Source organism: Accipiter gentilis, chromosome 2 (assembly GCF_929443795.1).
Source record: "Accipiter gentilis chromosome 2, bAccGen1.1, whole genome shotgun sequence".
In the NCBI taxonomy this organism is placed as follows: Eukaryota; Metazoa; Chordata; class Aves; order Accipitriformes; family Accipitridae; genus Astur; species Astur gentilis.
In genome coordinates, this window is record NC_064881.1 from 26,739,962 (window position 1) to 26,767,571 (window position 27,610).

Genomic DNA, 27,610 nt, shown 5'->3' on the forward strand with positions numbered 1-27,610 from the left:
TTTCATGCTGGTTGGCCTCAGTGCCAGAGATGACATCCTGGTCCCATTTACTTTTCTAATACAGACATAGCCCTCATGCTCATTAGCATCAACTAGCTACGACCATAGCTGTTCTGTGATGTGTCCTAACTTAGAAATAGTAACAACACTAAATAAAGATGTAGAATGTGGAAGGATTTCCTATCGTGAATTAACTACAAAACATTATTTTTTTTCCTATTATTCTCATTTTCAGATTGAAAGTGGCATGGCTTTGTCTTTATTTATTAAATTAGCTTCTTTAGGACAATTTTTCTGATGTAAGTCTATTCACTTCCTTAACTGGTTAGGAAATTTCATGATTTTCTCAAAATTAACTAAGCATACCTGGAAATACCAGACACTTTACAGGATTTTAAAACATATGAAAGCAAAAGGATACAGTTGCCATGATTTTAAAAAGTGACTAGTAATTTCTGTTAATAATATTTGGAATACTTACTCTAAATGCCAGAAAGATTCTGTTTTCTGAAATTCAGATATGTCAAGCTAGATAATAATAATAAAAAAGATACTGTACTGAAAAAAAAAAAAAAAAAAAAAAAAAAAAAAAAGCAATATGAACCCAACATGGCAATTAGATAATGCTGGTCAAAATCTTACATTTGGACTGAAGTTGCTTAAACTTAAGCTGCAGACAGCTTTTCTTCCTTAATGTGAAACCACTGTCACAGAGCTGGAGATAGTTAACCATTTCTTGTTCTAGCAGTGAGATAGCTTCATCTCATAGCAAACAGTTCCCTCTGTATCAGACTCAGATGTGACAAAGACAGTTAGAAAAAAAGCATTTCAAACTGTTCAATGTGAAAAGTGGTTCTTTCTGGACATAGTGAACTGCCAGCTATTATGCTGAACAGATAGGCACTGTTTTCTCTTGAAGGTTGATTTATAGAATAGGAATGAATGGCTGCTCTTTTTGCTCCTTGAAAGGACATATTTGCCCCCAGACAGTTATTCTTTTATATGGTCATGTTGGACTCAGGAGGAAAGGGCAAAACTACTAGTCTGAATCCTGCCATAAAACCACCACTTGAGGTAAAATTTAATGGTGTTCATCATGCTAATTACAAATTTGATATTTTTTCTCCTGTATGGATGAAAAAATCCAGGAGAATTAATTTGTAAAATGCATACTTGATACTTTGCAGTGTGCAAAATTGTTTCAGTACATTAGGCAGACGTTTTAAACAAGGTGCAAACATGGTACCCTCGAAGAACAGGAATCTTCATAGCTATACAGGTTTGAGAGACTGAATTGTTATCTTGAGGTATTTGTCTCAAAGATTGTTTGTTGTGAGAGTCTGGACTGTCATCTCAAGCCATTCGTCTCAAGGATTGTTTGCTGTGATGAGCCATTGGTCTCCAGGATGCTTGTCCAAGCAGGACACTCCTCTGTCCATAAGGGCATTTATCAGGCCACTGAGGCATCCAGAGGAGGAGAGAGGCCAGAGCTGGCGAAGCATGCAGGAATGTGGAGACTACCATCGTCATGGAAACTGTAGTCTTTGAGATAAGGTACTGGTTTCTGGTGTTGATCGTGCAAAGGTCGTGTGATAGACGAAACCTGCAGCACGTGAACAGTGCGAACACTGCGTGAACAGTACCTATGTGCATGCATCATCGGACTATGCCCTATAAAAAAATGTGGAGACAAGCCGTGGTGTGCACCTATCACTGAAGAATTGAAGACTGAGGACCAACAGGATACCGCTGGATCCATGATGGTGACTATCCTTGCAATTATCTATCCTGACTACTTGCTTGATTTCTGCCTTTTCTTCCATTCTATCCTATTGCTACTATTTTCTACTTTTGATAATAAAAGCTCTTTTGGGTATATGGCATTTGACTTCATTTGTGCCTTAATCTTGCTCTTGGGATCATATCAAAACCTTCCCCGACATTGGATCAGGACAACAGGGGAGAAGAAAAATCCCATAGGAAGGGATCCTTTGATGACTTCCTGCCACCCTCTGATGTCTGTGAACGTGAAGCCCTGATGCAGAGGAACATTCCCAGGGCTGAAGGAGGTAGAGCTGGAGGAGACAATCCTGTGGTCATTTTAGTGATGTTGACAAAACTTAACTTTCTCGCTACTGACAAAGCCAACTTCATTCTGTTTGGGGCATGCAGGCATCTCCTCTTGGGTTGCCAGTTTTGTCCTGCGCATACGTATTAAGCAAAAATGCAAGACAAATTATACTCAGAGATGTCTAATTTCTCACACATTTCTTTTGAATGTATTTTTGAAAACCAGAAGGGAAAAGCTACAGGAACTCACAAAGAGCCCTTTTTTAAAGCAAAAAAATGCAACTTTTACTTGTTATATCAGATGACTCAGGCCAGCAAAATGGGAATAAGAAAGTGGTTTTGAAGCTTTTTTAAAACATTCAAGTCATTTAAAAATATAATTAGAGGTGTTATCTGCAATAGTTTTATTATTTAAAAACCATTATTTATACAACTGCAGAGGTCAACACTGTAAGTCCCTATTCTCCCTTCTTATTAGCCACAACTTTTCCTCGCAGTTGGTTGACTATTGCTTAAGACCTTGCCTTCTGCTCCTGGTACCACAGGAAACAAAGTATCATGGAAACAACTACAGTCCACTTTATATGTTCCTTCTGTGGAGTAGGATACTAATTTAATTAAGGTGTTGGAAGGTCATATCTCTTGTGGTTCCTCCCACTGTTTACAACCATAATGACAACACATTGAAGACAGAAGGTTGGTGTAGCCTGTTACTCACACATCTTTCTAATGCAAGGAAATTACCAAGAGGAAAGATGGAAAGACTAGATAGATCTGAATCAGCTCCTTTTCTTCCATTCTGTTTTCCCAGTTGAAGCACCTTGAAAGCAAGGCAAAAGCCTGGCAATTGTTGCACCCCTTTGATCCACAGATCCTGAAACATATCTTTCTGCCAGATACACCTAGGAGAGCCTTTGAGGCTAATCAAACTTGTGTTGAGTCTTACTTCTACATAAAGATGGCATTGTATCACATCTCTCTCCTTCCTAGCTCTCTGAAGTTTAAATGCAATTTAATTTTCTAGTGGTAGAAAGCTAGAAGTGCCACTCAGAGGAGCTGGTCACTACTCATTCCATTTCTCCAAATTAAAAAATCTGTCTAGTAGTAACTTTATATCCTATGCAAATGGGCACATTGAGACAACTTCTTGTCTGTGTGGAACAGCACTCCCAAACTTATCAAATATGATTGCTTCAGGCATGGACAATATTCCATCTATCTCCTGTGATATTTTCCTTAGCAAAGGAATGGAAGATACTGAAGGGCACAGTCATATATCTGCCATAGATTCCATCTGCAGTATGTGAAAGAAAAGGTACCATCCCTCAAGGTGAAGCCAAAATAAAACTATAGAGTAAGTGCAAATGTGCAGAATAGTATGATGGAGGACATTTGTAAACTTTTATCCCCAAAGCATCCACCTCTTATGGTATTCATGCCAGCAGCCTTTCTGGCTGTGTCTGCTCTTCCCTTCGTAATCCTTCTTCCCTAACTGAGAATTCTTCTGTTCATGCATTCCAGAACCATCCTGTCTTCCATCAAGCACTGCTTTGCTCCATCTTTCCCTTAGTCCCCCAGTTATTGATGATGCTGGCTGTCAAATATGATTAGAAGAAATCTCGATGTACTGCTTTCTTGCAACTTTATCTTTTTTTCTTTTTTTTTCTTTTTTCTTTTTTTTTTTTCCTTCAAGCTGGCTCTGTTCTTGGCCAAGGAATCTTCCTCCACATCCTCACTTATGCCTCCAGTCTGTGATGGATCTTTGTCATCTTTGAATCACTGGTGAAACGCTATGTTTTCTCTTCTGTCCCTTTCTTTGTTTTTTTCCCTACTAGGATTTGACAACATATTACACAGTTATGCAGCATTCACTGTCAAAAGCTCCCAGACTCTCTCAATGCTAACTGGGATGGCTAACATCTGACTGGATGTGAGTGTTTGCAACATAGGTGTTTACATCTGAGCCACTCACTCTCAGGCTTCCCAGAATTTCCACCCAACAGGATACAATTTATATCAGCCTAAAGTAGACACCTACATTTTGTCACATGAATCATACCCTAAACTCCACTAACTATACTAACAAAAATTCTGTTGACTGTGATGGAAGCCTACATAACCAGCTCAGATGTAGAAACCTGTGTTCTAGCCCTTAAAGTCAGCTGTGACAAATGCCACTCCCAGACATGCTCCTTTTTTCCCTTTACAACAAACAGCTTTTTAATCAAGGGGAAACTTATGGCAGGGTTGATTCTGGACTTTCGCAGGCTGATGTCCTATGCTGAAGGCAACGTAAACTGAATGCAACTTTAATATAACTGTGATATTATCATCTCCCTTGCCTGTCTGTCATTGAAACTGTGTGAAATGCAGCTCTTTCATTTAGCATAACTACTTTTTCAAAAATAGTATGTGGGTCATGAACTCCAGTAGCTCAATTTGAACAGAGTCATTGTTCTTTCTTTTTTGTACTTGATCTTTCCTTCTGGGAGACAACTCTCGTGTGTCAGATACCATAAATGACCTGCAATCGGTACCAAGCCACCAAGGTGGTAAATCTCCACACTGTTCTGCCTCGTCCTGCTTCATCACCTCAGTACCATGTACTAAGTTGACATGGTTGTCTCTCAAATGCAACTGTGAAAGCCTTTCTCCTGGGCTGGAGTCCCTGGATATTTTTTCATAAATATTGTAGAGGTCAGTTTTTCACTGGCAGGCTTAATGTGTCTTATTAAACTTTATCCTTTTCTGGCTTCATGATGTAAATTTAATTTATTTACTAAGGTGGTTCACTGGCTTCAGAAAATATGATTTTCAAGGCAGACACTGATAATATTCTTCCTAAGTGAAAACAGAAAGAAATCTGAGGACCTCCTATAAAATTTCCCAGGATTTCTGGAAGCTTCATTTCCATGCTTTGCTCTTTGCCTGATTTTGATATCTTGTAACAGAAAGACTGTGTGTCTTGTGAAAAAATGGAAATGAGATGGAAATACTCAAACCCATAATGAGCAAATGAACATATGAAGCAGTAGGGCATTTATAGAATGGCAGGGATTCAGAGATTCCCAGGGCAGTCATCTAAGTTTGTAAAAGTCTTCATGCAGCTTGGTCATAAACTAAAATGCCTCACCATGGATAGCTGGTTAGCATAGAAGTAGCCCTCACCCCTTACGTGGGGTCTGACCCTTAAATACATAAAATCTTCTCTTCTTCATTAAAAAGAAACGTACCAGCAAGGGACAGAAAAGACAGAGGAACAACAACTGACAGCAGCAAGAGCAGCGCTGAAAGCCCTCAACAGCTACCCTCAAAAAGAGAGGGCAGTGGCCAGAGCAGCATGGAGAAGAGCTGCTGCAGGGGCACGCAGCAGCGTGAGCACAGACAGGGAAGGCACTTACAGTGCAACACAAACAGTACGAGGAGCCAGCTAACAATGCTGATCACTAGCTCAATGAATGCTGATGTCAGACACACAGCAGCAAGGCCGGCAAAGAAACTGGAGGTTTTGATATGATGAAATATACCTACCCGAGAGAAAAAATCAGACCGAGTTAATTGAAAGCTACTAATCTCCAGTTAGAGGAAATAGGAAGGGATTGGAAATGAAAGGTAGAGAGATAAAGGCAAAGCTTTGGCCAACAGGAGAGAAAACAGAATATAGGGTGATCTAGTGCACCAGAGTATTTAAACATATGCTTAAATTTTAATGTATGAATAATCCCATTGACTTCAACATATGCTTAAATGCTTTGCTGGATCACGGCTTTAATGTGCGTTTGAATTAAACTGTAATGTGATGATTTAGAAGTGAGCTCATTTCAGGTTTCACTGGCTAACCAGAGTTTTGCTTAACTGACATTTGGAGTGGGGATTTTTAATGAACATCTAGGTGCTTCAGAAAGCAATTAGGCTGTCATTCAGTAATGGCATTTTTCTCTCTAAAAAATAATTCCCCGTTCCAGATTAACATGTTCCAGATTAATCTTAAAGGATACCATGCTGCTGGTGCATAATTATAGCTAACATATATAACATATATATATACACACACATACATTTATATATATATATATAAATAATTATTTTATATATATATATAGTTTATTTCCAACCGCTTCCTCAACCTTCTAAATGTTTATCAAGAAGGGTTGAAAGTTCATGTAATGGTGCATACCTCTCTTTAGCACTCCATATTAGAATATATGCAACAGAGTTAAAGGACACTGGTAAGGAAAGAATCATCAAGAAGTAAAACAGAACTAAAGATAAGACAACTGTAATAAACTCCTTCAAAAGAGTTAAGATAGTGGCTGGCCCATTGCTTAGATGATTCTGAATCTCAGTATTCAGAGTAGTGCCGTTCACCAGTTGGCATTGGTGGCATCCGCTAGCTAGAGAGACCTTTGGCTGCAGTTTTTTTACTGATATCTCTCCCCTCTCTCCTTCTTCACCAGCAATTTGTTGCTGAAAGCAACTGGCTGTTTTAGCTACATCTGGGGGCAAACCTAGACTTGATACTAAAACCATAAGAAGACCAATGAAAATAACCAGTTGGAATTCATCCATGGAAGGCTGGAATTATTGTATGTGTTTTTATGATGCACTGTTCGGTATTAAGCATGCTAGCCTCAGGAAGGAAAAAAGGAGCATGCAAGTGTGCTGTCAGCGGAGTCTGATACACGACCAGCACACATACTGGGATAGCAGCAAGTAGGCCTAATTCTCCAGCCTGAAGTGGAAATAAACTGAAGCAGATAAAATAAAATGTTGAGCTAATGTAGGGAAACACATGGCTAGATATGTGGTTAGGGGTATTTGTTGCATTAAAACATTTTCCCCTGAGGCAATCTTTCTGATGGCAATTAACATGGCTGGTGTTTTGACAATGCTGCCTTTTCAAGCGAGTCTAATCAGGCCAATGCTCAGTTCCTGGAGGAAAATGGATAACAGGTGCTAAGTCCAGCTGGGTTGGTTGAATTAGCCTAGCTAGCAGAAGAAGGTCGTAGCCAAGTGTTCACCATAAGAGTAGTTAGGCTACGTGGCTCAGCTCAGAACATAGTGCTGGGAACGAAACCTGACACTGAAGGAAATACATAAGAAAGACTGCACTGAAGTTCACCATGGATCTGTGCCTATGAAATTCAAGCAGAAGTGAGGGGAGTGAAAGTAACAAGTAGCAAGAGGTTATAGTCATTTATAAGATTGATCATTTGAGGAAAAAAAGCCAATACAATGTGGGGGAAAAAATGAGTATTAACAACAGAGTAAAACACCTTCTTCAGAAGTTATACCCATTTAGAGGCCCCTGTCATTTCATTTAGATATCTGTTATTTGTTTCTCTTCTTAACCCTTTGATTAAAAATTAGCACATCATTACATGCTCATTTCAGGAAAAACCTTTAATCTTGTGCTTAAGTCTCACTGGCTACAGAGACATCCACAAATTTCCAATTAAGCACTACTCCTGGCAAGGGGACATGCTGTGCCACTGAATCCTTGTTTTAAGTCCCTGTGAGAGTAGTAGACCATGGGGTGTTGCCGTGTCCAAGGAGCTGTAGAGGTGGAAGCATTGTATGGGGTCAGGATGGTGCTCTTCCCAGGGTGATGAGGCCTGCCCACCATCACTGCTCTAACACAGCTGTATGGCACGTGGGGCTCGAGATATTATCTCAGTGCAGTGCATTATACATGCGAGCGTAACATTGGTGATGGACAGATTGTTTCTGGGAGGAGCCCTGTCATATACGGTGCTGTGTGTAGCTGGTTAGCAATAGCCACACTGAATCCTTGGATTTCAGTAGCGCTAATACAGCCAAGCAGGCTTGAAAGAAGACTTTTTGTCTGTCCTATGTTTATATTATATCCCATGCTGCAAGGTTAGTGCTGGTCTTCTTCAGTGTCTAAGCAGGATTTGTTCCTTGCTGCCTTTAGTGCACAGTTCAGTTTCTGTAGTTTTCTCTCTCTCAGAAGCTCTGGAGATTGGCCGCAGCTACATAGTGTACACAGGGTGTGCCGACACTGCTAACGCATTACATTGAGTCAGTCAGTAAGTGCAATGTACATCCCCTGGTGCGATTTCCAGAATTAAGCCAGACTGCAGACTTAGGGTCAGGTGAGGGCTTTTTTCTGAGTCAAAATACAAGGAGTCATAAAGGGTTTTCTTTTTCTCTTTAGTCTGACCATGGTGACTTTCTAAGATCGTCTAGCAATGTGACACACTCCTTTGATTTCTCCTGCTCTCTTCCTTCAGCACATTATAGACTTTACTTTCAAGTCCCTCAATGCAGATGCTGAATTTGTTGCAGGCTGCTGATCAGTGTTATTTAGCGGTAGTGTTTGGAGTAGAAATTCTGTGTACCCTGCAAAGGCAGATACCTATTTCATCACTGTATATGGTTTTACAGGTCTTGACACAATAACCAAGTGGTACCTCTAAGTCACGCATTCATACATCTTTATATTTAGCAGAATTAAGTGCCAATCTATGTTATGTTGAGATATCTCTTCTGAAACAAGATGCTTCACTTATGTCTTCTTGCAAGATTAGCAGAAGCAGAGGAATCAAGTAGTGTTTTGCTGAGCAAATCTTGAGACTTTTCAGTGGAATGCAAATAATTTGTTCTGTCCTTGGAGATGACCACCAACTGAAACTATAGAATAGTTTTCTTTCCTGAAAAAAACCCAACCAACCAAAGCTGTCGGCCTCAGTTCATTCTGTTACTGCTGATGTAAAAGGGAAATAAAGGTACATTCTCAGCCCTGCTTATTAGTAGTGGCTTAGATAGTGTTATAGACAGAACTGGTAAATCATATGGTACCATCTCAGGGATGACACAGTGCAAGAGTGCAGATAGCATCGAGCATTCCTGATGGCACCAAAGTGATGTGAAGACAATGGATACCTCTCAGAAGATCTAGCTCATTGGAAAAACTGCCCCCATCCATTAACTAGAAACAGCACAGCGTAGCTTAGCATTAAGCAAGGAACTGAAAGTGGAAACTGATTTTTCCAGATCTTAAAGAAGTTTTCAGCATGTCATATAGGTAGGAGCATGTCATCTGAGACTTTTTGTTTTACCACTGATCCCTCAAAGTCTGACAAAAGCTTTGATCATCTCTCTTTTTCCAGAATCTGTGCTATATTGGTTGCAGTGGTGACACTTTGACTCTTCTGTGTTGGACAGTGTGTCTCAGCTTGTATATCTGGAGTTTAGGGATAATTCAAGTAGAAATAGGGAGAAAATAAGATACTTGTCTTTCAATAGCTGTCTATACCTACTAGTAATCTTAAAAAGAAAAGGCCACAAATGCTTAAATCTTGGATTGATGATTAAAAGTTTTTGCCGGTATCTATTTCTCATGGAAGAATACCCAGGAAGATTGGATATGGCTAGGAACTTGCAAGACAGTTTTTCATAAAAGGTGTAAAAATGCTTCCTTCCCTGAAATGCTCACAAATATCACAGTAAAACATGTTGACAAGTTGGCCAGGACAATATTTATACTAGTGTGATAAAAATAAAGCTTAACAAGTGCTATAAAGCCAGGTGCGCACTACTTTGGGGAAGAGAATGCAAAGACAATGTGAGTGGAACCAATCAATGAGGGGTTCTGTTCAGAATCAGCTCAGAAGGAAAGGGTACTGCAATGGCTTTTATTCTCCAAGTTGGGGAACTGCCAAAATAGCATCCTTTTTTTCCCTAATGTTGTCAGCAACAACAACACAGCATTTTAAATTACTTCAAACCATTGTAAAAGCTCTATCAAGATGTCCAAAATCATTTTCACCAAACAGCTTTCGGCTGCTCTTTTGAAGTCATAACACCACTATACAGGTGAAAAGTTCTAAATCCTGCTTGCGCTCCTGTGAGTCACGCAATGCTTCAAGGTGTTTATTTTTCTGAGAAAGTATTTCAGTTTGCCACTTGTAGTTAAGACACATTTAACACCAAATTGTTGAAGCCAGAATTGAGTTTCTCCAACAGCTAACATTCCTAGCAGTCTAATCGTGAAATTAGAACTGTCACCAGTACAATGCAGATTTTCACTGTGCTAAAGATTTCTTCATAGTATTTGCTGTTAAAACATTGCAGAGCCACTAGATGCTTTATTGAATTTTTACTGAATAAAGACCTTAGCCTTAATCTTTAAAACCACTAATTTCAGCCATTGAATTACAAAAATATTTTGAGGAATGCCAGGCTTTTTTAGTAACAACCCACAACATGCTGGTCAGAAACAGTTTTATATATTTGCTAGAAAATGTCCATGGTGTCAAAAAGGAAAAATTTGTATTGAATGTTAATGGCCGTGAAAGCTAACAGTGAGATTTCTTTAAATGCAGCTGTCTAAAAATTCAGAGACTGAACTAATGGACCCTTTTCTCTATACTTCTGGGAGGCAAGTCACTCCTTTTACTGCACAATGCAATTAGCTGTAAATCATGCCAGGCGATTAGCAGTGGCCAGCACTTAGACCACTGATGTTAGGTGGGTGACTCACTTTGCCTGCAGGACACGCACCTGTCCATGTTCTAATGACAAAAAGTTGTTTACTGTTCTAGCAGTAAAACACAAAATTTAAATGTTTGTCATAAGAGACCTAGCTGCTCCCGCCTGGGTCAATGTAAATTCTCCAGTGTACTCGTAAGCAAGGCAGAGGCTAAGAGCCACAGAATACCCAGAATATGGAAATGAGTTTTGCATATGAGATGATGTAAAACACCCATGGTGGCAAAGGCATTCACATTAATCATGAGATTTTCATTGCCTGCATCTCCTGAGGGTGCAGATATTCAGTCTCTGAGCAGGAAGACCTTAAAGGGGAAGATGCTGAAGGGTTCTGAAATTTATATTCTTTCCTAACCAGCATTTTACTGTTCCAGACAATCTTTTATCTACTCTGTTAGCTACAAAGCAATCCTTGCAACTATTGCTTTTTGTTTTGTTTTTCTAAGTCAACAGGAGAAGAAATAAATAACATGAACAAATGTATTTCTCCGCTTACTTGATTTGGAACTTTTCTAGGTCACATCTGCTCCCATTGGCTTCTACCATGTTCTGATACTAAGCCATCTGGGAGGTATTGAGCAAGATAGCCACAAAGGAATTCTTACAGAGCAATATCATAAAGTGGGTCACTCATTAAACCTCTTCAGTTGAAAACTAAGCAGAAATTGACCTGTATGATAGGAGAAGCATGGAATATGCTGGGATGAGTGGCATTGCATCAGACAGTGGACCTGAAGGTGGGAGTGTGCAGAAACTATAGCTTGGAGCCTCCTGCAAGTAATTACATTGACTCACAAGTGCGGGGGACAAGGTTTCTAATTACTTCTTATATCTCATGGGCTTTCAGCTCAAACTGTTGACTCAGCCTCTACTTTCCCTCTTTTGTAGATAAAATTCGAAAAGTTTTTTCTTGCTACCTACAAGGTAGATGGATATTAACAGCAAACTAACATTTAAATCTGTCTTCCTTATCATAGCCAACACTGACAATTACACAACAGCAAATGTACATTTTACATTCAATAACAATGGTATTGTTTAATTCTCAGGACTTGCTCAGTATTTAAAATACAAGAAAACTGAGAGTATTGACAAATATGACAAATACATATAAAAAGCCTGAAATTAAGGAAGAAAAGATATAAATATTGCCTTGTCAACTTGTTCCATGTTTTCGACAGCCATCAGTCTGAAATGCCAATCTGAAATGTATTATTGGGAATCAAGCAACAAAGACAAGCCACATAAAATTTTGAGTGTATTATGATTTAAACTAAAATACTGTTTGCAATTCAAATAATCCCATATTAATTCTTATTTATCATGCATCTTCAATAATAGAAAATAAAAGAAGAATACCATTACATTTGGTAGAAAATATATCAAGGGATGGTATCGTATTGTGATTTCTGTAACAATTTAGAAAAAGTGATGTCTGTAATGTTATTTTTTAAAACGTCACTGTGATATGGGGCTAGAGAAGGATGTGAAAGAAGGTGACTTTATTACAGCAACAGTTAGGTGTCGATTATAAGGTGGGAGCACTGCCACCAAGTGGAAGTAAGAGCTGTGTCAGTTCACATCAGAGGTCCATCTCACTTTCGAATGTTTCAGACTGCGGCATCCACTAGTCAGCATGTTTCAAAACCTAGTCCAAGTTTCAGACAACTGCAAACAGACTGTCCCTTGGGGTATAGGTATGGGATATGGGATTTCCCAATATTCTGTCAATAGAGAGTTTATTTGCCTGTGCATTATAGTATATATATATATATATTAAATTGAGCAAATGTAACCGCCTTTCATTATCCCCATAATTAGTTTTAAAATTGTGCTCATTTCTTGGTCTTTCTTTCTTGCAGCAGTGAGTTGCTCTGATTACATACTAAGAATGTTAAATAATACTTTCGACCAATTTTAATCTACTTCTTCTTTGAACTTCATTGATTCCCCTTCTTGCATTAGGAAAATGCTCACAACATATAATAAATTATTCATTCCAACCTGCATTAATTGCTACATAGGTCAGAATTCAATTACATCTGTTAGCATACTGTCCATTCACATTGTTAGAAATGTTTTTGCTCATGTTCATCTGTAGCCTTTTTGAGTTCTAATTAAAATAATTTGGTATTATGTATATTACTGTTCCGTGTTCTGCTACAGACTCTCTTTGTCATCTTGCACAAATGACCTATTCTACTAAATTCATCACTTCTGTCAATGTTCATCTCTCATGAATTGGGGAAAAAATTTCCCCATATCAGGATGGGTGATGCCAGGATAAAATTTCTAAGTGGCAGTGAAATGTTGAAGGTCCTTTTAGTAGGTAAGGATTTGGAAAATCACTTTGAAAAAACTGAATCAACTAATTAAGACAGGTATTCGGTAAATGGATAGAGTACTCTCATAGAGTTCAAAAATAATTTTCCTTATCAAACTCATTAACTTCTTTTGCCATGAAGGCAGTGCTGTAAAAATAGAGGCTATTATCTAAATTAGTTTTTAAAAAATCATCAGAAAGTGACATTGATATGTTCAGAAGTACAGTGGCATTTTCTTGCCTAAAACCAAAATAACACTGGTTTTATTAGTACATACATACCACATCTCACTGAAACATTTTGTATATGTCTAAACCATGATGGTATGTTGATTCAGGCCTGTTCAGAATTAATTCATCCATGTGTACAGTGTTTGTTCCCTACAGGTTGATTTACTCATTTCATGTTGAAAGGAGGGTCACTCTATGTATGCACAGCATTAATCTCTTTTTTTGCAGAATCTGTTGATTCAGAGAACTGTGTATAACAGAGACGTGAAATATTGGAGTAGATTAGATTTTATTCTTTTTTTTTACCCTCCCAAGTCTTGTAAGTTGCAGTTGCAAGGAAAGTACCTCTTTCTTTGTAGACACTGCAGAGATTCTTCTGCTGGGTAGAGTTCTGTAAGACTTTTTCTCCATTAACTCTGCATGTGGAGAGGAAATAACCCTCCCATCACTTTAACCATCTGTGTTAGAGAAAGTAAGGTGGTGGAAATTTCTCTGATATGGAACTAAAGGCATCAAGGCAGTATCATTCTCTTTGTATGCATAAGGAATATGGCTAAACAGTTACTTTTGTATGTGTTTAGAAACGACTTTAAAGGATAGACACTAGATGTAATTTTTCCCCTTACTTTTTTCAGACATTCCTTCTAACTAGAGCTTTCCTTGGAAAAGGAGTTTATTGCTTAAAGTGAATCAATGGAATGAACGTGAAAGGAATCCTGCTTCTAAAGCCACAGTGTGTGCATCACTTTTCCACCTAGTGCAGGTTGACCAGTACTTAGGAATTTATCACAAATCATACAATATTTTTCTCTGGTAGCCCTCCATTTTCAGGGGAACTGTAAACACTTGAGAATTTCAGGCTAATCAGGGAAATATAAAAATGCAAGTCTCACACACCACAGACTTTAAAGAACCGAGGATGGGTTACTTTTAGCTTGAGTTCTAAGCTAAGTCTGTGTGATAGTCATTATTCCTAACAGCTTCAGTTATTTGCAAAAGTGGAACTGGAACTGAACCCAAGAGATTCCAACCTTCTACTTCAGGACAGGACCAGCTATGTCTACAACACTCCTGATAGAAGTTCTTAAAAATAGACAATGAGGAATATTCCCGATATTGCCCTTCTCAGCCAGCCAGGTCTTCACTGAACTTGCCATTAGAAAAATTTTCGTATTGCTTCAGCTAGATTAATAGCCATTATACCTTGTCCTATTTGAAACCAGGCATTGTGAACTGTCATGGTTTAGCCCCAGCCAGCAACTAAGCACCACGCAGCCACTCACCCACTCCCCCCCAACCCAGTGGGATAGGGGAGAAAATCAGGAAAAGACATAAAACTCGTGGGTTGAGATAAGAATGATTTAAAGGAACAGAAAAGAAGAAACTAATAATGATAATGATAACACTAACAAAATGACAACAGCAATAATAAAAGGATTGGAATGTACAAATGATGCACAGTGCAATTGCTCACCGCCTGCCCACCGACACCCAGTTAGTCCCTGAGCCGCAATTCCCTGCCCCCACTTCCCAGTTCCTAAACTAGATGGGACGTCCCACGGTATGGAATACACCGTTGGCCAGTTTGGGTCAGGTGCCCTGGCTGTGTCCTGTGCCAACTTCTTGTGCCCCTCCAGCTTTCTCGCTGGCTGGGCATGGGAAGCTGAAAAATCCTTGACTTCAGTCTAAACACTACTGAGCAACAACTGAAAACATCAGTGTTATCAGCATTCTTTTCATACTGAACTCAAAACATAACACCTTATCAGCTACTAGGAAGACAGTTAACTCTATCCCAGCTGAAATCAGGACAGAACAAATTAATTTTTTGCAGCTGACATTTTAAATACTTGAAAACCAGTATAATTTTTCTGATTAATCTTATTTTGTCTAGATTAAACAGCCCCAGTCCCTTCAGGTCCTTCTCAGAGGTGGTGTTTGTTAGATCTCAGCATATCATTGATGCTCTGTGCTGGACTCTCAGTTGACATGCATCTGGACACAGAGCTCTAGCAGAGGTCTAACAGTTGGGCAGAGCAGGCATACATTGTGTATTGAATCTATTTAATGTGCTTTGAATCCTACTCCATTTCTTTGCTGTCTTAATAGCAAAGTGGTTCTGTTAACCCATGGTAAGTCACTTTTGGGAAAGACTAGATTTGCAAGGATCATTAGATCCTTTTCCTGAACATCATATACTTGCTTTATCGTTCTCATTCCTGATATTGTCATTGATTCTTCCTAAGAGCAGAATGTGGACCTTGGTTTTTTTCTGAATTGAATCACATCTCTTTTTTTCTTTGTCATTTTTCTGGTTGTTGGGACATTCTGATGTCTAGTTCAGCAGTACTCTCACATCTGTCTCGTATCAAGGTCAAGGGCAGATTTCATAAAAATTCTTCCCATTCTGTCTTCCAAGATACTAATGAAAACATCAAGGACAGGTGTCTCTGGATCCCTCCTAACCGAGCTTTTCTTCTTCTGTAGAGAGCTTGACTACATTCGTTGGCCCCATAGCCCCCAGGCTCTTGAAAGGAAATACAAACAAGAGGTATATGTTTCAGATCCAAACTGTTACATTTCTTACCATCAATCTGTCATGCACTTTTCCAGTCTAAAAAAGCTGTTTCTTAAACACAAATTGTGCACTCCACATTGTTATCAAGTTCAGTATGCTTTTCCAACTTCCACATGCTTCTCATGTTATTCGGGAATATTAGGGAAAAAAACAAGCTCTTTTTTTTTATAGGTTCCCACCAGGGAATTCTCTTGTGTAGGTAGATTTTAAATATTCCCAAAGTTTTCAATGTTTAGATCCACTGGAAATGGGTCTCTACTTTTCATATAGTAATAATTTCAATAAACTATTAGCAGCTTTTTGAAAATGTACATGTAAATACACGAATGTAACCAAATTTCCACACAATGAGTTTTTTTCTGAATGTATATAGATGCATTACTCTATTTTGGTTTAGGATCTTAAACTTCAATTTTAATGGTAAATCTAACTCTCCCTTTATTATAAGTATTTCGCTTTATGCTAAATCTTAATTAGATTCTTTGTCATGAAAATTTAACAATTGTGAACTGCATAGTTTTCACATTGCTCTTGCATTCACCACCATACATGCATATTTTAATTTTTAATTTTTTAGGAGGCAGTAACTATCCTATTAATATTACATTAAACATGCGTATTTTACAAGCTTTTAGAAACATATTACTGTTCATTGTACTTGGGCAATGGACTCCAGGGGCATATGCAGAAAATGAGCATGTCTTCAATACGGTTTTGTTGTTCTCTACTACAAGTCTATTTTCAAGGAAATAGTGCTAGAACTCATTCAGAATTGCTAAAAAGCCTCCCTTTTGCTCCTCTAGGGAAACAAGTCAAGTTTGTGGTTCACAAAAGAGATGTGTATTCATGTCACCCAGAGTAGGGATATAATGCTTTCAGAAACCAAACTCATAGCCATCTAGATAGCCAGAGGACAGCCCAAAGGGTTGGACACTCCCCATAGCCATCAGCCATGCTGCTGAAAGATAGCAAGGGGGAGGAAATTTTATTTTTTTTTTTTTGCTCCAGTGAGGCTGATCCCACCTCAGGCATTCAGCTAGCACTTATGGTGGCTGTGTTGGACCACCGCAGCCAGCTGCATGTGGTCAAGGAGAGTAATGGGCAGCACAGCATTTATGTAAACTATTACCACACTCATGACTATCAAAATGGTCGGATGTGATGTGCATCTCAGTACTAATCTGTGTGAATTTCTCGAGGTTGCATAAGACTCAGGCACATACTCTGGAGCCCTAACCAGCCTTGGCTGTCACATGCTGTGTTGCCAGCCACTGTTTAGTTTTCTAAGAACATTTGTGGCTATAAAAGCATGATTAAACAACAGAATATTTAGCAGTGAATTTTTCCCTTTTAAGCTTTTTTCTTCTGTTTTCTTTCTGAGTTCCTGATGCTGTGGGCCCTTTCCCAACATACTGAATAAATAATGGGGCACATCTTGGGGTCAGCTATGAAAGCACTCCAAGTTTAAGCATCCCCTATTCTGTTCCAGCTAAACAAAGTGTCACTGAGTAAACAAACCTGTAGATTTGATGGGAAGTGGCTTATCATGAAGGCTGAATTCTTTAAATAATAGCTCATGAAATTTTGCGACCATTGTATCTTAACAACGGATTCAATGGTAGTTTAACTCATTTCTGGATGCAGACATCATTTGCTTGGACACTTTGCAATCAGACGCTGTTATAACTAGCAGAGATGATATAGCATCATCATCACAGAAAGTTATACCTCTGAACCAAATCACAGGACTCAGCCATTCCTTGTGGAACCAGCTGTGTAGCAACCGTGTAGGCAAAGTCCATCTCAAATAATGATACAGAGCCATAATGTAAACAGGCAAGTTCAGGAGACCATCAGCTGCTGCTCAGAAATTTCTAAAATCTAAATCATAGAATCATAGAATACTGGGTTAGAAGGGACCTCAAGGATCACCTGGTCCAACCTTTCTTGGCAAAAGCTTGGTCTAGACAAGATGGCTTAGCACCCTGTCCAGCTGCATCTTAAAAGTGTCCAATGTTGGGGAATCCACCACTTCCCTGGGGAGATTATTCCAATGGCTGATTGTTCTCATTGTGAAAAAATTTTCCTCTTGTGTACAGTTGGAATCTCCTCAGGAGTAACTTGTACCCATTACCCCTTGTCTTCTTCATGTGACTTCTTGCAAAAAGGGAGTCTCCACCATCTTTGTAGCCACCCTTTAAATACTGGAACGTGGTGATAAGGTCTCCCCTAAGCCTTTTCTCAAGGCTGAACAAACCCAGTTCTCTCAGCCTTTCCTCATATGGCAGACTTCCCAGTTCTTTGATCATCTTTTTGGCCCTTCTCGAGACCCTCTCCAGCCTGTCCGCATCTTTTTTATATAGCGGGGACCAAAACTGAACAAAGTATTCCGGGTGTGGCCTGGCAAGCACTGAGTAGAGTGGGATAACGACTTCTTTATCTCTGTTGGTGATGCCCTTGTTGATGCAACCCAGCATCCTGCTGGCTTTCTTTGCCACAGCAGCACGCTGTTCACTCATATTGAGCTTGTTGTCCACCAGGATCCCCAGGTCCCTTTCCACAGAGCTGCACCCCTGACAGGTAGATCCCAGTTGTTCTGCACTTCTGGATTATGTTTTCCCAGGTGCACTTGTCCTTGTTGAACTTCATAAGGTTCTTGTTAGCCCACTCTTCCAGCCTATCCAGGTCTTCCTGCAGGTTGGCTCTCCCCACTCAGTTTGGTATCATCAGCAATCTTCATCAGGTTACACTTGATCCCATCATCCAGATCACTTATGAAGATATTAAACACCTTTGGGCCCATTAACAATCCCTGGGGGACCCTACTTGTGACAGGTTGTCAGTTTGAAAAGCAGCTATTTACCACCATCCTCTGGGTGCTGCCTGTCAGCCAGTTCCCTGCCTGCTGCACAGACCACTTGTCTAGACTGTAACGCATCAGTTTCTCCAGGAGGAGGCTGTGGGAAACTATATTGAAAGCCTTGGAGAAATCCAGGCAGAAAATATCCCCTGCTTGCCCCACATCAACTGAGCAGGTTACTTTGTCATAGAAGGTGATCAGATTTGTCAGGCATGATTTGCCGTTGGTGAATCCATGAAGGCTTTTCCCAATCATGTGCTTCATTTGACTTGTGATAGCCCTCAGGAAGATTTGTTCCATAACTTTCCCAGGTACTGAAGACTGATGGGCCTATAATTTGCTGGATCCTCCTTTGTGGATCCTCCTCGTGTCCACCTAAAGGCTAGGTAGACACAAGTTTTCACTGGTAAAGCCCTCTAGGTCTTATAGGCATACTTCTGGATACACTTAGAACTTCCTAATCCTTTACACTGCTGAGCAGGTAGCCCAAACCTCCTGACACCTGCCAGGATACTCGAAAAATTGCTAGGATTCATACTGATCTCACCTGCAGAACCCAATATAATAGGTGTTGCCAGACCACAAATACTGAACAGCAGCCTCTCCAAAAGGCTGGAAAAATATGGTGTTTCTCCTTCCCCTAATTTTATCAAGCATTCAGCAGTTACATCATTGCTCCAAGGTGCAGAAGACAGGTTCCACTCCTGATTCCTAAATTTCATGTTACTCAAGGTGTATGGTCTTGCTACTGCCAATGTTTTATTATACGCTGACTGTAATCCAAGTGTCCCATCTTAGCCGTTACTACTCATACCACCCAGCTGGAGAGCTGTGCTCCCTTGCTCATTCTGCCAGTTTTGCCAGGAGATGCTGAAGAAACTGAAACCATATGTCAGAAGTCACCTAGGAAATTGGTGATGAAATTCAAATGGGAGAGGAAGGAACTGAAGTTAAATCTCACTCAGCCTAAGTTAACCCTCTGTCAGCGAGCTCCTAGAAGGCCCTTTTACCAGCTCTTATTTTGGCTGGTATAGCAAGCTCCAGGAAAGTATTTAAGGCTGTGGTTGCTAAGTAAAGTCAAATCTCTTTCTGTGGCCAGATTTAGTTCCTAATTCTCTGGGAGAAACTGGACCTGAGAGACACATATCTCTTCCTCATTTCTGACTGATAAACCTGAATGGCTCGGTGTTCTGGTGTTTTTAGAGCAGATTTAAGCTGCAAGTTCTCCTTATTGTTTACAAACATATGCATTCACAAGCAGGACCACTGAGTTCTAGGTATCTGGACTTTCAAGGCCAGATTTTGGCTCAAAATTTCCACCTATTTAGATAAGAATTGTATATTTACACAACTGCAGAATTTCAAAATTGTTACCCTAAGTGTAGAGAATTGCAGTGTTTGGTAATGCAACACACATTTTTTGTTGACTAGCGCTTGGTGCTTTTCCATTCCATAAACGGTCATTTTTAATATATGTAACAACTACAGCTGGTTAGCTGTTTTCTGGTTATTTCTGGAAAATAATTTCATGGCAAAATGTTACTGAGTCCAGCATGCTTTGTCAGAAATAACCTGGGTTTGACAAAAGTTGATACAGGGCAAGGCAGTTTTCCTACAGATTCCTGGACTGCCTCAGTATCCCAGAGTTTGAGACAGATCTGCCACGAAAACACTGCACGGAGATAAAAAGGCATGGTACTTCCCGTTTGCCCATTTCCAAGCCATCTTCTGGTAGCCACAGCTCCCAGTAGAGCTGGTGAGCTGTCTGTATTTAAATTAGAGACCTGGAGATCTCGATGTCCCTTCTCTCCCCTTGTTACTCTGGTGTTTTTCAGACAGACCTCCATATAGACTGTTTCAAAGCCAGGATCCAGATGTTTCTGACTCCATAGCTTAGGGCAAACCAGCTTGTCTGGGTTCTCCCAGGGCTGGGATGTCCAGCATCAATGGTATGGGTGCACTTAGCCATGCCAGTGGTCTCAGTTGATCTACCATGGAGCCAGGCTTTAACCAGAGACAGAAACCACATGATGCCAGCCTACTGCTTAGTGAGATGACGGTTCTTGTCAAGTTCAACTCTACAAATAGCAGAAATGGGCACATGATGGGAATTTCAATTTCAGTGAGCAGACACGCAACAGTAGTAATTTCTGAAACAGTGTATCAGCATTTTCTGGCATAAAATTTCCTCCAAACTTCTGGCTTCCAGGGAATTTAGGAAAGCCTTTTGTTTGTTTCTCCTGTCTATTCAGCTTAGACCAGAATAAATTGTACAAATAAACACAACAGAAAATTTTGCCTCTCTCTAGCATCAGCTCACTGACTTCATCCGAAGCCTAGACTCATACAGTTTCTCAAAACTATAAACAGGATTAAGTGCTCAATTTGGATGCATTTTTAAGCAGATACAATGCATTCCTTAGAGGCATTGTAAATGCCATTTTACTCGGGAAATGACAATTTCTGTTTTGCAACATTTTGAACAGATATATCTTAGGAAGTTTTGTCACTTCAAATGACAAGTGACAGTGCAATTAAAAGTACAGTTTTAAAATAACTTTTCCTCATATTTAAAGAAATAAAAAGCCTGATCCCTCCTACTTGAGAAAAACTATTTTCTGCATCTGTATACTTATTGTTTTAAAAAACTGGATGTTAGCAACTGCACCTTCTGGAATAGTTGAAAGCATTTTTCTGCATGTAGGTTGACTGCACTCACTTGAAAGAACATGAGGTGGTTATATGTTCTGAAAACAACAAATCAGATCCAGCATATAGAATGATATGTCTCAGATGAAGGAAAAATACATTTAAATGTGCTATTATTTTCTTTTCTATTAAAAATATAATTAATCTTAAAATCAGGTTGCATTTACTGAAAAGAAATCAAAATTAGTAGATTTGTTGAAAGACATAACTTCCTTTTGTCCTATAATCCTGTTGTAAAATAACCCATGTTTTGCTATTTTTATTTCTCAAATTGCAAACCAGATTTTTAAAGACAAAACAAAACAGAAGATCATATCAGTAAATAACTGTATTTTTGTAATGGCAGAGATTAAAAACTCATTAGAAAGAAAAAAATGCAATGCAGAGATGAGAAACTCATTAGGAAGAAAAAAAATTGCAATGTGCTCTACAGTGTTGGAAGACATGTTCATTTGGTGGCCAGGATGTGCTACTCCTAGCTGTAAAAAATGTGCAATCAAATTCTCCTCCATACATGCTTTTCAGTAGGAAAAGAAAAAACAAACAAACAAACAAAAAAAAACCCAAAACCCACACAACAAATCCCAAAGCTTAACCAAAACTATACAATTCTGTGATTACAGTACACATACTTTGTGATGAAAACCAAAAATGATCGCCATATCATGATTGAATACTTGATCTTTAAAAAATGTATTTTATAATAGTAGAGTCAATGAATTCCTAGGGATTTTTTTCAAAAAGTTAATGACCTGTCACTTTACAGCATGAGAATTCGTTCAAGATGGTCTATTGGACATTTTGCCTTTCTGCATTGCAAGCAGAAATCAGATTGCAATGCAACCACTCTTCTAAGGCTTCAGTACATCAAACAGAAGGTAGCTACCCATTCCTATGGCAGACCTAACCTAAGGAAAGTCTTTCTGACTTGAGAATTTGTTGGAGGGATCAACAGTTCTAGTTAACCCTAATCTTATTTATTCCTTTGAGTTCATAACTAATGTAATACTTCTACCAAATCGAGGTTTTCTCCTGAAATTTAGACAGTTTGCCAGTATTTCTGGTGTTAGAACACTGGCAGACTGGAGCAATGTTTATGACATGGATGAGTATAGACTGACTGTTTTTGCTGCTTCAACTTTTATCCAGTGTATCTACTTCTATTTTTTAGCTTTTATGCAATCACTTACTTAAAAATATTTTGAAGCAGGGACCGTCTTCTGCTCTGGCATTAGTACTGGTCCCTAATACACTTGGGGCTATACTCAGACTGTCTTATAGAAAACCTATTGCTCAAATTGTTCCAATCCCTGTCCAAAGTCTGTAAAGCTTCAACACTAGGCAGTCTGATTTGTTTAGCACTCTCTTGAACCTAAATGCCAGCACAATTGCAGATGAGCTTAATAGGACCATTTGCAAAGGAATTTAATGAAGCTAAGAGAATTTAATAAGCTAAGAGAATGGTACAAGTTTATAATTGTGTCTGGAGACAATAATAACAATAAAAAAATGCAGAAGCTCTTCTTTATGTAGTGTAAACTCTGTAGAATTGTATTTATTTCTAACGGAATGAGTACGTTTTACTGTTGCTGATCAGTATAGAATGAGACATACTAATTTATAAGTCAAGTAATTTATATATTACTCAAGGACTGAAAAGCAAAAAAAGAGAGGAAATATTCTCTTTTGATGATTTAGAGAATCAATACATCTTTTTTTCTCTTTCTCATCAGCTTATGGGGAAGCATTAATGCCATAAAATAATAAGCTGAAGGGATAGATATGAGATTCATTATAGCTCCAAATTGGTGGGCTCTCAGATGGCATGAAAGGAAACACAAAAACACACACGGGAATTAGGCATAGTATTTTCTGATACTTTGAGCTGTGTGGAGGTTTTGCTAAGTAGATGCTATTCAGATGAGTTATGCTGACAGACACTGATCAAAAGAATCAGGAAGGGAACTTTTATGATGCTAAATGCCTGATGCAGTATCAGTCATGGTAAAAGTACTGGACTAGATCTACACTTGAATAAATCACATGAGAATCTGGTGCAATATAATGAGGATGGGACTCCCAAGTGTATTCCACCTCAGGCATTTCTGTAAACCAACAAATCTGTAGATAGTTACAAAAAAAAAGTTGTCCGCTTTCTGAAAAGCAAGAACAAGTGCTCAGTCCACCTTTGTGTATCCTAAGAGGAATTCTGGAGAAGAATACGAAGTCATCCTGATTTAAAAAATCAGCTCAGACTGATCCAGTGTAATGTCAACAAAAGTACCCTTAGCTGAAATAGTCAGTCTGTTTTCCTATTGCTATTCACACTGCTGCTTATTCCCAGAAATTTACTGTTCAGATGTTTTTTGAGGGATTTTTGTTCGCTTTATGTTTGAGCTGTGGCAAGTACTGAGACATGGTGCCCAAAAGTCACGCCAGTTGAAATGGAAAGGATCTGTGTGTGTGTCCATTAAAAGATCTTTCAAGATTCATGGCTAGTGGGCGTACACCAAAACACAAGTACTAATAATACTAGCTCCATCCAACAGACTCAATTACAAATAAATCAATCCCATAGTGTGAAGAGAGTTGCTGTGCATTATAATGAACAATTTATTAGAAAGAGTAAAAACATGGACAAATAAGAAATGAGTAATCAGTATTTAGCCCAAGCAGAAGAGCAGTACCATGATGAAAGAGTAGGTACTAAATATCAAACAAGTGGTCAGATGAAAAAAGCTGAAACATTTTGATGTGGAAAAATGTAGTTCAAAAAGAAGTACATGTGTCTGTCTAGGAGATATGTAGTAGCCAAAACTGAATTTCATGTATATTGTCAAAGCATAATCACCTGCCAGCCTAAACTGGTCAGTCTCTGTCTGTTACTGGGTTTAGTAGGCTTACTCCGAACAATAGTGTTTCAAGCAGTGTTGGCATCTGGAGAGTCAATGATGGTATCTGAAATGCAGCACAGGTAGTCTTGACCCCCAGTTATGCAATGCAGTCTTGACCCCCAGTTATGTCAATTCTCTCCCTGACAATGCTACCAGGTTTTCTTTCAAGGGGAAACAGACTGTAGGAGAAAGACTCTAATAGCTGGGTCTTGTCACAGCAGGCATTGAGGAAATGTCCTCAACCCCACAGATTTGACACGTCCAGTGGATAGTGGAGAATGACCCTTATGAAGCCGGTCTGTATCATGGCTACAGATCCTTTCAATGGTGTGCACTGTAAGTATGATGCAGAGTTCCTCAGACCTTTTTCTTCTTTCTTAGTCAATGTAATGTTTGTCACGTTTCAAGATTCTCAAAGCTGTATTATCCCAAGGCAGTTCAGGGAAATGCAGCCATGTTATTTCAGTATGACTGTTCCCAGCCAGACAGCAATATCTCTGCAAACCGTGATGAAACTCTGCCCTCATGCTGGAAGCATTTTGTTTTCCTCTACACCATGCTTCATCTCAGGTCATGGGCTGTAATATCATTTCACCTTGTTAGTTTGTAGAGAAGACAATAAAGATATACCTTGGTGTTGTATAGGTAGACAGCACAGCAAGGACACTACAGTGCCTCAGTACACTCAGCAGCAGCTCCAGTTTCTTTGTAACCATCCCAGAGAGGAGATACGTGAGATGCTTTGTCAGGTGGGAGTGTATATTGTTCTACTCTTTTCACAGTGTCTTTTCCCAAGTTTAAAATCAGTGAATCGCAAAATTGCTTTGCGATGATCACCAGTGTCTATCAGCCAGGTGCAGTTGCTTCTGGGTGGATAGAAGTCAGGATAGTTGGGAGAACTGAAAGGTACCATAAACATATTTTAACCATTGCCCACACGTTGGCACATCACAGACTATTTCATCTGCTAGGTCAAGGCAATCAATGTTACCATCCCATTTTAAAGATTCTGGAAGGCAAGTGTAAAGCTTGGTGAAGCGAGAAAGACACTGGAACTGATTGTAAGCACAAGGTTGAGAGGCAGAAGCCATTGTAGGATTAGCTTTGGCACAGATTTCTTCGTCTCTGCTGAAACCCACAGCAGAGTCAATAGCGGCTGACAATAAACCAGCATCTGCACTCATGAGTGTGTATTCCTTTTCCGCAAGACTTAAATTCTGGGACAAAGTAAAACCTACAGCTCCTAGATATGAAGGTGGAGAGCACATATTCATATACAGACAACGCAGAACCTGACTACAGAGCCTTTCATCACTTGGTCTTCTCTTCCAGCATCTTTTAGTGCTTTGTTTCTTTGTTTCTGGCCCAGAAAACTTGTCTAGTTAGGCACAAATTAAAATCTCACAAATACTGCATACATGCCATGCAGTTTTATACAGATAGATTGCACTACATTTAATTCCAAAGCTTTTAAAACTGACTGCTATTCATTAGTGACTACACATTGGTATGCATCCCAGCTTGAACTGCTTAAAACCACCTGCTGGGCACTGGATTTTTTGCCGACCATCAGCATGCAACTACCATTTGTCTTCTTATGCAGTGCATTCTCCTATAATCAATTTATGGGTGAAATACTGTATATACATATCCAAATTAATTCTTCTTCAAGACTGGTCTTCAGATTCTGCCATATGATTGCCAAAAGCTGTTCTGCTCACTATCGTTTTCTACTTGCTAATTAATTAGAGAAAGTCACAAGAAATACCAGCTAAGTATTTTTGGGGGGCTTAATGAATGAGTCTATTAATTTAAGAAGATTTAGCAATTATGCATTCTCTAATATTGATTTCCACTAAATCCTATCTGGAAATTAAGGAGATTGATAATAAAACCTTTTATTCAGTTCCACTACAATAGATCTAATGAATAAATTGGCTGCATTCACATCCTTAGAACTAGATTCATTTAGTAATAAATGGTGTAACACAAAGGAGCGCATTATAATTGAAATTAAGGAGGGGGGGAAAGCAGGTGTAGGCTGAACTCAGTAATATGCTAATCAAGCACAATGCAGAAAGGAAGTTTTATGTGGCATGGATTTGTTCCTCTGGCATTCATCGAATTTCCTCTTCAAATTTCTTTTCTTACTTTTGTGTAGCCAGCTCCTGTTTGTTGGGTTCCTCAGCCTGTTGTTTCAGGATGAAAGGAATTTCACGTACATAGCAACACACTGTGAGATGAATCTTGCTTGGGTAAAAAGATCACTGAATTAATTTTGAGAAAATACTTTAGTTGCTGACAACATATTTTTCTACTCCAGATTTTTTATTCCTATTCCAGAGCCCCAAAAGAGGGGGGTGATTTCCAAATAATGCAGAATATGCATCATGATCCTAAGAGAAAGGAGGTAGTATATGAAAAAAGAACTGAAAGTAGGAAAGCTCAAATGTTCAGCCTCCTTCATCTTCCAGGATGAGAGCCACAATCAGTTCATGGAATGCTAATACCTGTGATAATTTAAGTGTGTCAATCCAGTCCATTCAGGTCTTTGAGTGGTCAACACCAAGCATCTCTCATAGCCCAATTGTAAATATTCTTTTATTGCTCTGTAAACTATATTTCACCTCACACATCTGAGAAATCTTTGGGGACAGAGGTGAAACACTAAATCATCTTAGCATTTCCTCTCCTCAGGTGCAGAAAACAATTTAGTTCATTCTTGAGGTACTTCTGAATCTTCAGTTAACAGTCTTTTTCCTTTCAATTTCTCCTTCTTTTTGACTCACAGTTCTTAAGTACCTGCTACCTCCCGACTGCACACAGGAAGTGCAGTTCAAATATCTAGTAGGAAAGATACTAAGGACCTGATTTAAAAATACATATAAGTTAATTCATTTAAGATTCCGACTGATTTTAATAAACTCTTGATCAAGACATGTGATTATTCAAATTAGCTTCTTAAATGTGCTGTATAATGCATGCTAATTTGCTTTATTTTGTTACAATTCATCTCTTCTTGTTCAAGGGAAAAAATAGATGAGATTCTAGCTTTTTTAGACTTAGATTAGCAGAAGAAAAACATTGTTAACGTCAGAATCAGACACTAAACACCAAAAGTGCAGATCAATGAAGTACTGATTCCCAAATCATTCATTTCCATTATTGTTTTTACTTATTATTACATTATTATTAATAGAACATGTCATAAGAAACTCTCATGACAGTAATTCATGTAATGATAATAATAAAAATTCCAATAATACTAAATGCATAAGGACCATGTCACAACAGCTCATTATGGCTTGACAGTGCATATACAAGGGTCACTAAACGTTAATGATTTGATCCTGAATGGTGGCTTTGTAAAGTAAGGAAATATTACTGCCATCATAAAGATAGAAAGAGAGTAGGTCATTTTCTGGACCACA